Here is a 12658-nt window from a genome sequence, read left to right on the forward strand (position 1 = left end):
CTGCATAGCTGGCAAATATCAGAGTTGAGCTGCAAGCCCTGGCAGCCTGCTCCTGAGTGCAAACCCTTAACCACTATTCTCTACTGCTCCAAAGACAGGAGAGGAAGAATATATAGATTCTGATGTTCCATTTAAGTACTTGGTGACCAACTCAGAGAAAAGGAAGTCAGGCCAAGTGTAGAAGCTGGGAAGAAACCAATTAGGAAGTTAAGAAGAAACCAAAGTTAGGCTGTGAGTCATTGCACATACTTATGTTGTCCAACATAGACACTCCTCACTACCCATAGTGAAGTAGTTACTATTGCACTCTGGATGCACGAGGTCCAAGGAATCCAGGGGAGCTGTGTTCCAAGGGCTGTGGCTAACTGTCTCCTGAGCCACTGAGGGTGGTGGTGAAGACAGCACTAGCTGTTGGCCCGCCAGCAAGCTGTGTGCTGCCACCAGCATTTTCAATTATTTGAGAGCAGGAACAACATGTCCTGCCTTTGCCCTAGGCCCCAAGAAACATGCCCAATGCAGAAGGGGTATTTCTCATGCTTTGCATACTAGGCCTTTTGCACTTACAAGAAATGGCCTCAGAGTTCATTTCTCTTCTTATGACTCCCAATCCTGCCCTAACCTTAATAAATCTGTCAGTTAGCCCAGCAACTCCTGCCTTTTTTTTAAAGTTTAACTGAAAATCTCCTGAGGAGAAGTCAAAGACTGAGGTATACACAGCAGTCATTCAGTATGGATCAAATAAACCCCTGCCTGTGATTTATTCATTCCAGAAATATTCTGAGTGACTGACTGCAGGGCCTATTGACAACTCACCTACTCCAGGAATCTGGCCAGAGGGAGGTTCCAGGCACCTAATAAACAAAGCTAAAACCATTTGTTGCCTCCCTGGTCAAAGACAGGAGCAGTTGCAGGTGTTAGGTTTCTGGGTTTGCTAAGCAGGACCATCTCCCATTCACCTCCTACAGCCACAACACCTGTATTCCTCATTGGCCTTTTTCCACACCCTGCTCCTTTGGGTTCCCTTCATTAAAAGAATGCTTCTTCCAGTAAAGCCCAGCCATCCAAGGAGGTTCCATGGGCTTGACTGAAACTTGAAATCTCCCTATCCATGATTCTCTAGGGGTCAGGGGTGTGGGACTGTGGCCAGGAAGGAGAGGCCTCATAGATCATCATCCCCTGCCTAACCAGGAATTAAGCAGCTGTGTCCATACCATTCACATCGGCATCCCCAAGGATTTTAGGGAGGTGGCTCTATAAAAAATGACCATCCTCCTGCCCTGCTCTCTTCTACTGGGCCTTCTTGTTGTGACCCCAAGATAATCTACAGCTAGCCACCAAGCGGTTTCCAGACTCCTCTTCAAAGTTCCTTATTGGAAGACCACAACATCAACTGGGTCTTTTAGACTTGCCTCTTTCACTCACAGGCACAAGCCCAGGTAGACTGAGGGGCCTTCCCTGCTGGTGTCAAAATGCTAGAGGCTCATATGCTTGAATACTCTAGATTTCACCAAGTTACACAGTCCCCGTCTTTATCTTTCCTCCTTTCTTGTGGTGTCTCACATGCTCCCAACCTTCCTCTATCAACTGTATTCATAGTTATCTTTGTTCAGTGTATTTACATTGCTGTGCTACCATCTCCCAAAATTGTGCTCCAAATCATGCACTCCTGTCTTCTATCAGTCTGTAGTGCTCCCTTTAGTATTTCCTGTAGGACAGGTGTCTTGTTCACAAAGTCTCTCATTGTCTGTTTGTCTGAAAATATTTTGAGCTCTCCCTCATATTTGAAGGACAGCTTTGCTGGATACAGGATTCTTGGTTGGTGGTTTTTCTCTTTCAGTAACTTAAATATATCACACCACTTCCTTCTTGCCTCCATGGTTTCTGCTGAGAGATCTGCACATAGTCTTATTAAGCTTCCTTTGTATGTAATGGATCGCTTTTCTCTTGCTGCTGTCAGGATTCTCTCTTTGTCTTTGACATTTGACAATCTGATTATTAAGTGTCTTGGCGTAGGCCTATTCATATCTCTTCTGTTTGGAGTACGCTGCACTTCTTGGATCTGTAATTTTATGTCTTTCATAAGATATGGGAAATTTTCATTAATTGTTTCCTCTATTATTGCCTCTGCCCCTTTTCCCTTCTCTTCTCCTTCTGGGACACCAATGATACGTACATTATTGTAGTTTGTTTCATCCTTAAGTTCCCGGAGACGTTGCTCATATTTTTTCATTCTTTTCTCCATCTGCTCCTTTGTGTGTAGGCTTTCAGGTGTTTTGTTCTCCAGTTCCTGAGTGTTTTCTTCTGCCTCTTGAGATCTGCTGTTGTATGTTTCCATTGTGTCTTTCATCTCTTGTGTTGTGCCTTTCATTTCCATAGATTCTACTAGTTGTTTTTCTGAACTTTCAATTTCTGCCTTATATATGCCCAGTGTTTTCTTTACAGCCTCTATCTCTTTTGCAATATCTTCTCTAAACTTTTTGAATTGATTTAGCATTAGTTGTTCAAATTCCTGTATCTCAGTTGAAGTGTATGTTTGTTCCTTTGACTGGGCCATAACTTTGTTTTTCTTAGTGTAGGCTGTAATTTTCTTTTGTCTAGGCATGGTTTCCTTGGTTATCCAAATCAGGTTTTTTCCCTGCCCACTTTTCTTGATTTATCAACTTGAGACATTCGTCTATTGAATTACTACTACCATAGATGAGAGTGCAGTGCTCAACTCACTCCCACTCTCCCACACCCCTCAATGTAGTTATATAGTATTGTAGTTCTACTACTAATTACCATTGTAACATTAAATAATATACATAAACCCTTATATACTGCTCAATCAACTATAGGCAACATTTCTTGACTCTCCATGTTTCTAAGGTGGGGCTGTTCAAGTCCCTACCCTACATTCCACCTGTTTTCCCCTTCTACTTTCCAGTTTCTTTTCAAATATATAATTACTTTTACATTGTCAGAGTTGATAACATTTATATTCTTTTTTATAAACTATAATTATATCCTTTGTTTACAGGTTGATTCCAAAAGTTGACTGAAGATATAATTCACTGAAGACAGGGACATGTTATAACTTTCATGGGATATATGCACGTTTGCCATCATGGGCACTTCCTCCATAAAGAAATAAAAATTATATTTATGACTCATTGGTATAAAAACAAATATATTAATATTATATATTAATGCATTTTCTTTGACCTAAATGTTCATTTTTTTTCTTTCTGATATTAAAATAAATGAAAACATTTCTGTGGGCTCCTGAAAGTATTGTGGGTTAATGCCACCCTTACTTCAGAACCAAGTAATAAGGAGTTACTCTATTTCTTTCTTAATATTTTCAAATAACTGGACCCTCTATCACTCAAACAAGAGTAAGCAAAAAAAATTCTTCTCTCTTATATTACACCAATTGCTCAAAACCATATCACATTTTACCTTGATTCATATTCAGATCATGCCTTTCTCAAACAGCTTTTTTTCTTTGCTTTTGTTTTCCCTTTGTTGGCCGTGGTGGTAGAAAAACAGATATGCCTTCTTGACCATACCCCTGTTATCTTCTAGCATCTCATAATACCTATTCTTTTTAATCTTCTTATTTTCCCAGGAAACATCCTCCTAAGGTCTTCTGTTTTTCTGCATGAATCTGGACTGATACTGTCTGAACATGTTACCCACCTGTCATGCTGAAACCTCCCTTCATTGGTGTTTCAGTTTAGAACCACTGTTTTCTGGAGCCCGTCTTTCTCTTTTGGTTTACTACCTTGTTTTGCTGGAGTATGTCCCCAAATAACTTCTTATTAAAGTGTGCATATGAAATAAACTTTCTAACTCTTTGCAGTCTAAAACTGTCTTTATTTTACCATCATATCTGATTCTTTTTTGGGCTGAGAATAGAATCCAAGTTAACAATCTTGGTTACACAGAACATTGAATGTATTGCTCCAGAGTTACAGATGAGAAGTCTGATACCAGTCAGATTCTTATTCCTTTGTGACCATTTTTCTTCCCTTACAAGGAGCTTTTTAAAACTTTTTCCTGTTAGCACCCTTTAAAAATTAGATTTATCGGGAGTTAGGACTTGAACATGTCTTTTTGGTTGGGGGGCACAATTCAACGCATGACTTCCACTAATTTCATTTATTTAAAAGATGAAAGCATGTCAGACAATACGTGTCTGTAGGCCAGATTCAGCCTACAGCCACCAGTTTATCTTATCTAGCATGGCCTAATCCGTAGAGGGCTAGCACAACTGCTCTTGACTGGTGGGATTTTCTGTGCCTCCCATGACCTCTTTCCTCTCCTTTGGCTCTGGAATGGATTATCAGTCTTGGCCTTCTGGCTTCTTAAAGGGAGGGAGGAATGCAGATCTTCATACTCTGCTGTACTAACTAACCATCATCTTTCAAGCTTCCTGCAATTCTCTGGCTCAGGAGTATGTGGAAGTACTATCTTCTCCTCCTGTGTGGTTGTCTGCAGCATGAGCCATTTGCCAAGGCTGTTTCTACCTTAGGAAGAAATTTGGTTTCTTTTTGCAAAGCCTTGCAGAAAAGTTCTTAGCCTTGACAGAGATTGATCTACAGGAGCCCATATCCACTGTATCTTATCATTCCTACTGTACTCAGGAAAACATGGTTTCTCCTTTTCCTAGGGGCCCTCTCTTCCTAGGACACCTCCCCCTGAGTTCCTGCTTCAGACCTAAAGGGCACTTGCAGGTGATTAATCTATTCTAAAACTTAATTGGGGTAGAAAGTTTGGAAAAACCCTAGAGTCTGGAAGAACAAATAGCCCTCCACCTCCCAGGATCATCTAAGGGAGATACTGGGTACTAAAATTCACCAGCTGTGAGATAACTATGATTTGGAGGGATACATGAGTAAAAGATCAAGGTACACGAGAATATAAGAATGTATGAAAATGAGGCTTTGAACCAGGGTGATGTCAATGGCAAAGAAAAAAAATAAAAATAAAGCAACATTATGAGAATAAAAAAATTAGATTTATTAATAATCTCCAAGGGTTTTAACTTCCTTTTATTATTAGTGTTCTAAAATTTCATAATGATATTCCAGGTGTGGCAGTTCTATAAAATAAATTTTATTGAGGTATAATTTATGTACAAAAAAAGGAATGTACCCACTTTAAGTTTTGATAAATGTATATATGAGTGTAACCATCATCTGGATCAAGAAATAGAACATTTCCATTGCCCCTAATGTTCTCTTGTGCCAGAGCCAAGTCAATCCCCTACTCCAGACAAACACTAATCTGATTTCTATCACTATATTATTGTCCCTATTCTCAAACTTCATATAAATAGAATCATATGTATGTGTACTTTTGTTTCTGACTTCAAGTTAATGTAATTTTATAGTCTTTTGGCATTTTTTTAAAATTAGAGAAGTTGTAGGTTTACAAAAAAATCATGCATAAAAGAGAGCATTCCCATCTATCACCCTATTGTGAACACCTTGCATTAGTGTGTTATATTTGTTACAATTCATGAAAGAACATTTTTATAATTGTGCTATTAGCTATAGTCCATGGTTTAGTGTCAGACAGTTCACATTTTTAAAAAATTGTTCTGGTAACATATATATATACCCGAAAATTTCCCCTTAAAACCACATTCAAATGTATAATTCAGCATTGTTAATTATGTTCACAATGTTGTCTTACCATCACCACCATCCATAATCAAAGCATTTCCAGCAACTCAAATAGAAACTCTGCACAATAATTGCATCAACTCCCCATTCCCGACCCCCATCCCAGGCCAGGTAAGCTATATTCTAGTTTCTGACTCTATGAGTTTGCTTATTCTAATTATTTCACAGCAGTGAGATCATACAATATTTTTCCTTTGTTTGACTTATTTCACTCAACATAATGTCTTCAAAGTTCATCCATGTTGTTGCATGAATTACAACTTCAATTTTTTATGGGTGAAAAATGTTTCTCTGTTTATCCACTCATCAGTTCATAGACAACTTGAGTTGCTTCCATCATTTGGCAATTGAGAATAAGACAGCTGTGAACATCGATATGCAAATGTCTGCTTTAGTCCCTGCTTCGAATTCTTTTAGTATATATCTGGAAGTGGGATTGCTGAGTCATATGGTAATTCTCTGCTTAACTTTCTAAGGAATCACCAAACTGTCTTCCACAGAGGCTGCACCATTTTACATTCCCACCAGCAACAAATGAGTGCTCCTATTTCTCCACACCCTCTCCAACATCTGTAATTTTCTGCTATTTTAATAGTAGCCATTATAGTGGGTGTGGAATAGTATCTCTTGGGTTTGATTTGTATTTCCCTAATAACTAATGATTTTGAGCATTTTCATGTGATTTTTGGCTATTTGGATGCCTTCTTTGGGGAAATGTCTTTTCAAGTCTTTTGCCCATTTTTAAATTTGAGTTTTTCGTCTTTTTATTATTGAGTTGTAGGATTTCTTTTATATTATGGGCATTAAACCCTTATTGAATATGTGGTTTCCAAATACTTTCTCCCATTGTGTAGGTTGTCTTTTTCTTTCATGTAAAGTCCCTTGATACACAAAAAGTTTAAATTTTGATGAGGCCCTATTTATCTACGTTTTCTTTTGTTGCTTATGCTTTAGGTGTACATCTAAGAAACCATTGCCTAACACAAGGTCCTGAAGATACTTTCCTATGTTTTCTTCAAGGAGTTTTTAGTTCTAGTTCTTATATTTAAGTCTTTGATGCATGTTGAGTTGATTTTTGTACATGGTGTGAGGAAGGGGTCCACATTCATTCTTTTGCATATGGACATTCAGTTTTCCCAGCACTATGTGCTGAAGAAACTATTCTTTCACAATCGAGTGGACTTCGCATCTTTGTGAAAAATCAGTTGGCCATAAATGTGAGGGTTGATTTCTGAACTCTCAATTCAATTCCATTCGTCTATATATCTATCCTTGGGCCAGTACTGTGTTGTTTTAATTACTATGGCTTTGGAATAAGTTTTAAGATAGGGAAGTGTGAGTCCTCCAACTTCATTCTTCCTTTCTAAGACGGATTGGGCTATTTGGGGTCCTTTCCCCTTTCATATAATTTTTAAAATTTTTTAATATATTTTTTATTGTGAAATATATGATATATACAGGAAAATGATAACTTTCAAAGCACAATTTAACAAGTAATTAGAGAGCAAATTTCAAAGAATGTTATGGATTACAGTTCCACAGTTTCAGTTATTTCCTTATTGTGAAATATAACATATATACAGATAGGTGATAACTTTCAAAGTACAATTTAATGAGTAGCTACAGAGCAAATTGAAAGAATGTTATGGGCTACAGTTCAACCATTTCATTAATTCCTTCTACCTATTCTAATACCCTAGCATTTAAAAATATTTATATAAAGATTCAGTATTCATAGTCCTTTGTTAAATACTATCTTGTCTGTTGTTACCACATCCTGTTGTTTAATCACTTTCTTGATCTTCAGGGATGTCTAAACAGTGATCACCCTAACCTGTTCATATTGAAAAGTGTTGACCTTATGGAGTAGGGGGCTGCATCTGATTGAGGTTCTTTTTTTCTTTTTTTTTTAGTAGTTTAATGTATTTTAATGGCAGACTTACAGGAACAAAACAGAAAACAGACAACATTAAAAACATGTACTTGCATGTAGGACAACTCAGTTAGAAAAGTATAGTGAATGGATGGAATCTCCTGTATGATAAAAATGCTACAAACACCATTTAGTTGCCATCTGTGCCGGTTTGAATGTATTATGTCCCCCAAATGCCATTATCTTTGATGCAATCTTGTGGGGCAGACATTTTAGTGCTGATTAGATTGGAATTCTTTGAGTGTTTCCATGGAATGTGCCCCACCCAACTGTAGGTGATAACTCTGATTAGATATTTCTATGGAGGCGTGGCTCCACCCATTCAGGGTGGGCCTTGATCAGTGGAGCCATATAAATGAGCTGACAGGCAGAGGGAACTCAGTGCAGCTGTGAGGGACATTTTGAAGAGGAGCTACAGACAAGAGGGACACTTTGAAGAAAGCACAGGAGCTGCAGATGAGAGAAAGTTTGAAGACAGCTGTTGAAAGCACTCTTGCTCTGGAGAAGCTACGAGAGGACAAGTACCCCAAGTCCAACTAAGAGTGACATTTTTGAGGAACTGCAGCCTAGAGAGAAATGTCCTGGAAGAAAGCCATTTTGAAACCAGAACTTTGGAGCAGATGCCAGCTATGTGCCTTCCCAGCTAACAGAGGTTTTCCAGACACCATTGGCCATCCTCCAGTGAAGGTACCCGATTGCTGATGTGCTACCTTGGACACTTTATGGCCTTAAGACTGTAACTGTGTAACCAAATAAACCCCCTTTTATAAAAGCCAATCCATCTCTGGTGTTTTGCATTCTGGCAGCATTAGCAAACTAGAACACAGTCAATAAGAAAATTACTTGTTTTTAAAAAATCCAAATGCTGGTATATCCAGAAAAATTTAACAGGTTTATTTATAATTGTTATAACGTTGAGCTGTTGAAATTTGTTCACTGAAACATTCTGACTTACATTAATGCTTTATATCCCGGCATTTATATTAAAAATTCACACACAAATGAAAATGGAAAAACTGTCAATACCTGATTTCTGTCCCCTATTTTTCCATTCACAATCATATACTTAGGTACCTTTTGACCCCATGGAAAAAAAATATCTAACGTTCAGAACTACCAATAAGAAGAAGAAAAAAAAATTTTTTTTTAGAATGAAATGTTTCCCATCAAAGTGGATTCTTAAGCACGTTCTCCACGTATGCAGTGTGCTAGCTGAATGCCTTTTGGCATAATTGTTAAACATTTGGCATGGATAGCACACAAGTTGATGTCTTCAAAAAGGCCAACCAGCTAGGCCTCACTTGCCTCCTGCAAAACACCAATTGCTGCACTCTGCAAGTGCAGATCTGTTTTGAAGTCCTGAGCAATTTCTCGTGCCAGACGCTGGAAGGGAAGTTTGTGAATCAGAAGTTCAGTGAACTTCTAATAACATCTAATTTCACGGAGTGCCACAGTACCAGGCCTGTAACGATGAGGTTTCTTCACCCCTCCAGTAGAGGGTGCACTCTTGCAAGTGGCTTTTGTAGCCAGTTGCTTCCTGGGTGCTTTACCGTGGGTCAATTTGCGGGCTATCTGCTTTTTACGAGCCATGGTATACAGACCTCCTTACTTACCCTTCTTCTTCTTTGGCGTGAGCTCGGTGAGCTAGAGGTGGCGCTGGCGTTAGAGAGCTACAGCCTAGTTGATGTTCTTGAAGAGGCTGTTGCCTCTGGGTTTTGGGACTTATCTGGCATAGGCACACACAGGAGGATATTAGTTTCTGAAAAAAATAAACTTAGAAAGTGAAACCCTTATAGAGTCTTAGATAGGGACCTAAGTATTTTGGAACTACTGTTGGTTAGGACTTGGCATACTGTGACCATCTGGGATATCTGGCTGTAGCTTGCATAAGAGTTACCTCCAGAATAACCTCTCAACTCTATTTGAAATCTCTCAGCCACTGAAACCTTATTTTGTTTCATTTCTTTTCCCCTTCTTGGTCAAGAAGGCTTTCTCAGTCCCACAATGCCAGGGCAAAGCTCATTCCTGGGAGATTCATTCCCCTGGGGGTCATGTCCCGCAAAGGGAGAAGCTGATGAATTTATTCGCAGAGCTGGGCTTAGAAAGAGAAAGGTCACATCTGAGAAACAAGGGTGGTTCCTGGAGGTGCCTCTTAGGCATAATTACAGGAAGGTTTAGCCTCAGCAAGTCTCAGGATCGAGGGTCACATTGCATATGTTCTGTCCAAGATAAACAATCAGTGTCTCACATTATCTTCACTTAGTTGTACAATCATCATCACTTTGGATTTTAAACAATTATCATAAATCAAAACACCTCAAAGTTCTTTTCAGACCCTAGTTGTATATCCCTAGTATTAGTGTGGTACTGGTAAGGTGTTCCTATCAAATATAGTCTACAATATGCAATGAGTAGTTTTCCCCATATACCATTCTGTTGTTAACTCCTTATACAGTGTCATATCTTAGAAGTAGATCATGCAAGCACTTATTTAGGTTGTGGTGCTACCCTGTGGGTACATGCCTTTAAACAACCATTTTCAATCATGTTCACCTTCAATGCAGCACTGATACTTACAATCCCATTAACGAACTATCATCACCACTGTCAATTCTCATACCTTTAAGTTCATCCTCATTAACACGTCTGTACCTATTAGATTATCATTTCCTGTTCCCTAGCTTCTGTCTATCTCTAGGTCCCCTATATTCTGCATTATAAGACACTGATTTTATACTGTTCAAGGAGTTCATATTAGTGATAACATATGCTCTCTCTCCTTTTGTGTCTAACTTATCTCACTCATATAAATTTGATGATTGGATTATCCCTTTCTGTAAAGATTATTGGAATTTTGATTGGGAGTGTGTTGAATCTGTAAATTTTTTTGTAGAATTGACATTCTAACAACATTTAGTCTTTCAATCCATGAATACAGAATATCCTTTCAATTATTTAGGTCTTCTTTGATTTCTTTTAGCAACGTTTTATAGTTTTCTGTGTGCAGATCATTTACATCCTTGGTTAAATTTATTCCTTGATATTTCATTCTTTTAGTTGCTATTGTAAATGGATTTTTCCTTGATTTCTTCTTCAGATTGTTCATTAATAGTGTACAGAAACACTACTGATTTTTGCATGTTGTTTATTAGTTTTAGTATCTGTGTTGTGGGTTTTGCAGGGTATTTTGCATATAGGAACATGTCATCTGCAAATAAGGAAATTTTACTTTTTCCTTCCCCATTTGGATACATTTTAGTTCTTTCTTCTGCCTAATTGCTCTGAGTAGAATTTCTACTATAATGTTAAATAACAGTGGTGACAGTCGGCATTCTTGCCTAGTTCCTGATTAAGTAAAATGTTTGCAGTAGGGTTTTAATGTATACCCTTTATCAAGGTTAGGAATTTTCCTTCTATTCCCAGTTTTTAAAGTGTTTTTATCAATAAGGGTACTGGGTTTTGTCAAAAGCATTTTCTGCATCAATTGAGATGATCATGTGGTTTTTTCCCTTCATTCTGTTAATGTGGTGTATTACATTAATTGATAGTCTTATGTCAAAACAACCTTGCATATTTTGGATAAATCCTACTTGATCACGGTATATAATTCTCTTAATGTGCTGTTGGATTCATTTGCTAGTAATTTGTTGAGGCTTTTCATCTATATTCATAAGGGATATTGCTCTGTAATTTTCTTTTCTTGTGGTATCTTTGTCTGACTTTGGTGTGAGGGTGATGTTAGCATAATAAAATGAGTTGAGGAGTTTTCACTCCTCTTCTATTTTTTGGAAGAGTTTGAGGAGGATTGGTGTTAATTGTCTTGGAATGGTTGGTAAAATTCCCCTGTGATGCCATCTGGTCCTGGGCTTTTCTTTGCTGAGAGGTTTTTGATTACTGATTCAATCTGTTTACTAGTTATTGTTCTGAGATATTCTTGATTTCTTCTTGAGTCAGCATAGTAGTTTGTGTGTTTCTGGGAATTTGTCCATTTGTCAGCACACTTTTTCATAATATCCTCTTTTTTCCATTTTTATTGTGAACTTTAACATATATACATAACAGTGATAATTTTCAATGTACAATTTCACAGGTAGTTAGAGAGCAAATCTCAAAGAATGTCATGGGTCACAGTTCCACAACTTCAACCATTTCCATTATTGTAAAATATAGCATACAAACAGATGTGTCATCTCTTGATGTACAGCTCAACAAGCAGTCATATAGGTAATTTCAGAAATTGTTATGGGTTATGGTTCCACAATTTCAGTTCTTTCCTTATTATGCAATGCAAGGTATATGCAGAAAGGTGAAGACCTTCAAGACACAATTCAATGAGCAGCTGTAGAGCAAATCCCAAGGAATGCTATAGTCTACAGTTCTACCATGTCATTTACCTCCTTCTAGCCATTCCAACACCCCAGCATTCGAAAATATATATGTAATTTTATAAAGTTTCAGTATTCATAGACCTTTGTTCGATCTTATCTTGTTTGTTGCTACTCTTTCCTCTCACATAATCTCTTTCTCCATCTTCAGGGGTGCTAGGCAGTGAGCACCCTAACATGTTCACATAATATCCTCTTATAGGTTTTCTTATTTGTGTAGGTTGGTATTAATGTCTCTGTTTCCACTTCCGATTTTAGTTTTTGTATCACCTATCTTTCTCTGTCAGTCTAGCTAAAGGCTTATTGATTTAATTGATCTTTTCAAATAACTGCCTTTTTGTTTTGTTGATTCTCTCTACTGTGTGGAGAGATCTTTCTTTTTTAAAAAAAAATTTTATTCTGTTCCCATATATACAATCTAAAACTTCCCCCTTTAATCACATTCAGTTATATATTTCAGTGCTGTTAATTGTGTTCACAATGATGTGCTACCATCACCAACATCCAGTACCAAAACATTTCCATCATCCCAAATAGGAATGCTGTACATTTTAAGCCTTAACTTCCCATTTCTTATGCCCATCCTATCCTCTGGTAACTTATAGTCTAGATTCTGATTCTATGAATTTGCTTATTCTAATTGTTTCAAATCAGTGAGATCATAGAAT

The sequence above is a fragment of the Choloepus didactylus genome, assembly GCF_015220235.1.
Source record: "Choloepus didactylus isolate mChoDid1 chromosome Y unlocalized genomic scaffold, mChoDid1.pri SUPER_Y_unloc3, whole genome shotgun sequence".
NCBI lineage: Eukaryota > Metazoa > Chordata > Mammalia > Pilosa > Megalonychidae > Choloepus > Choloepus didactylus.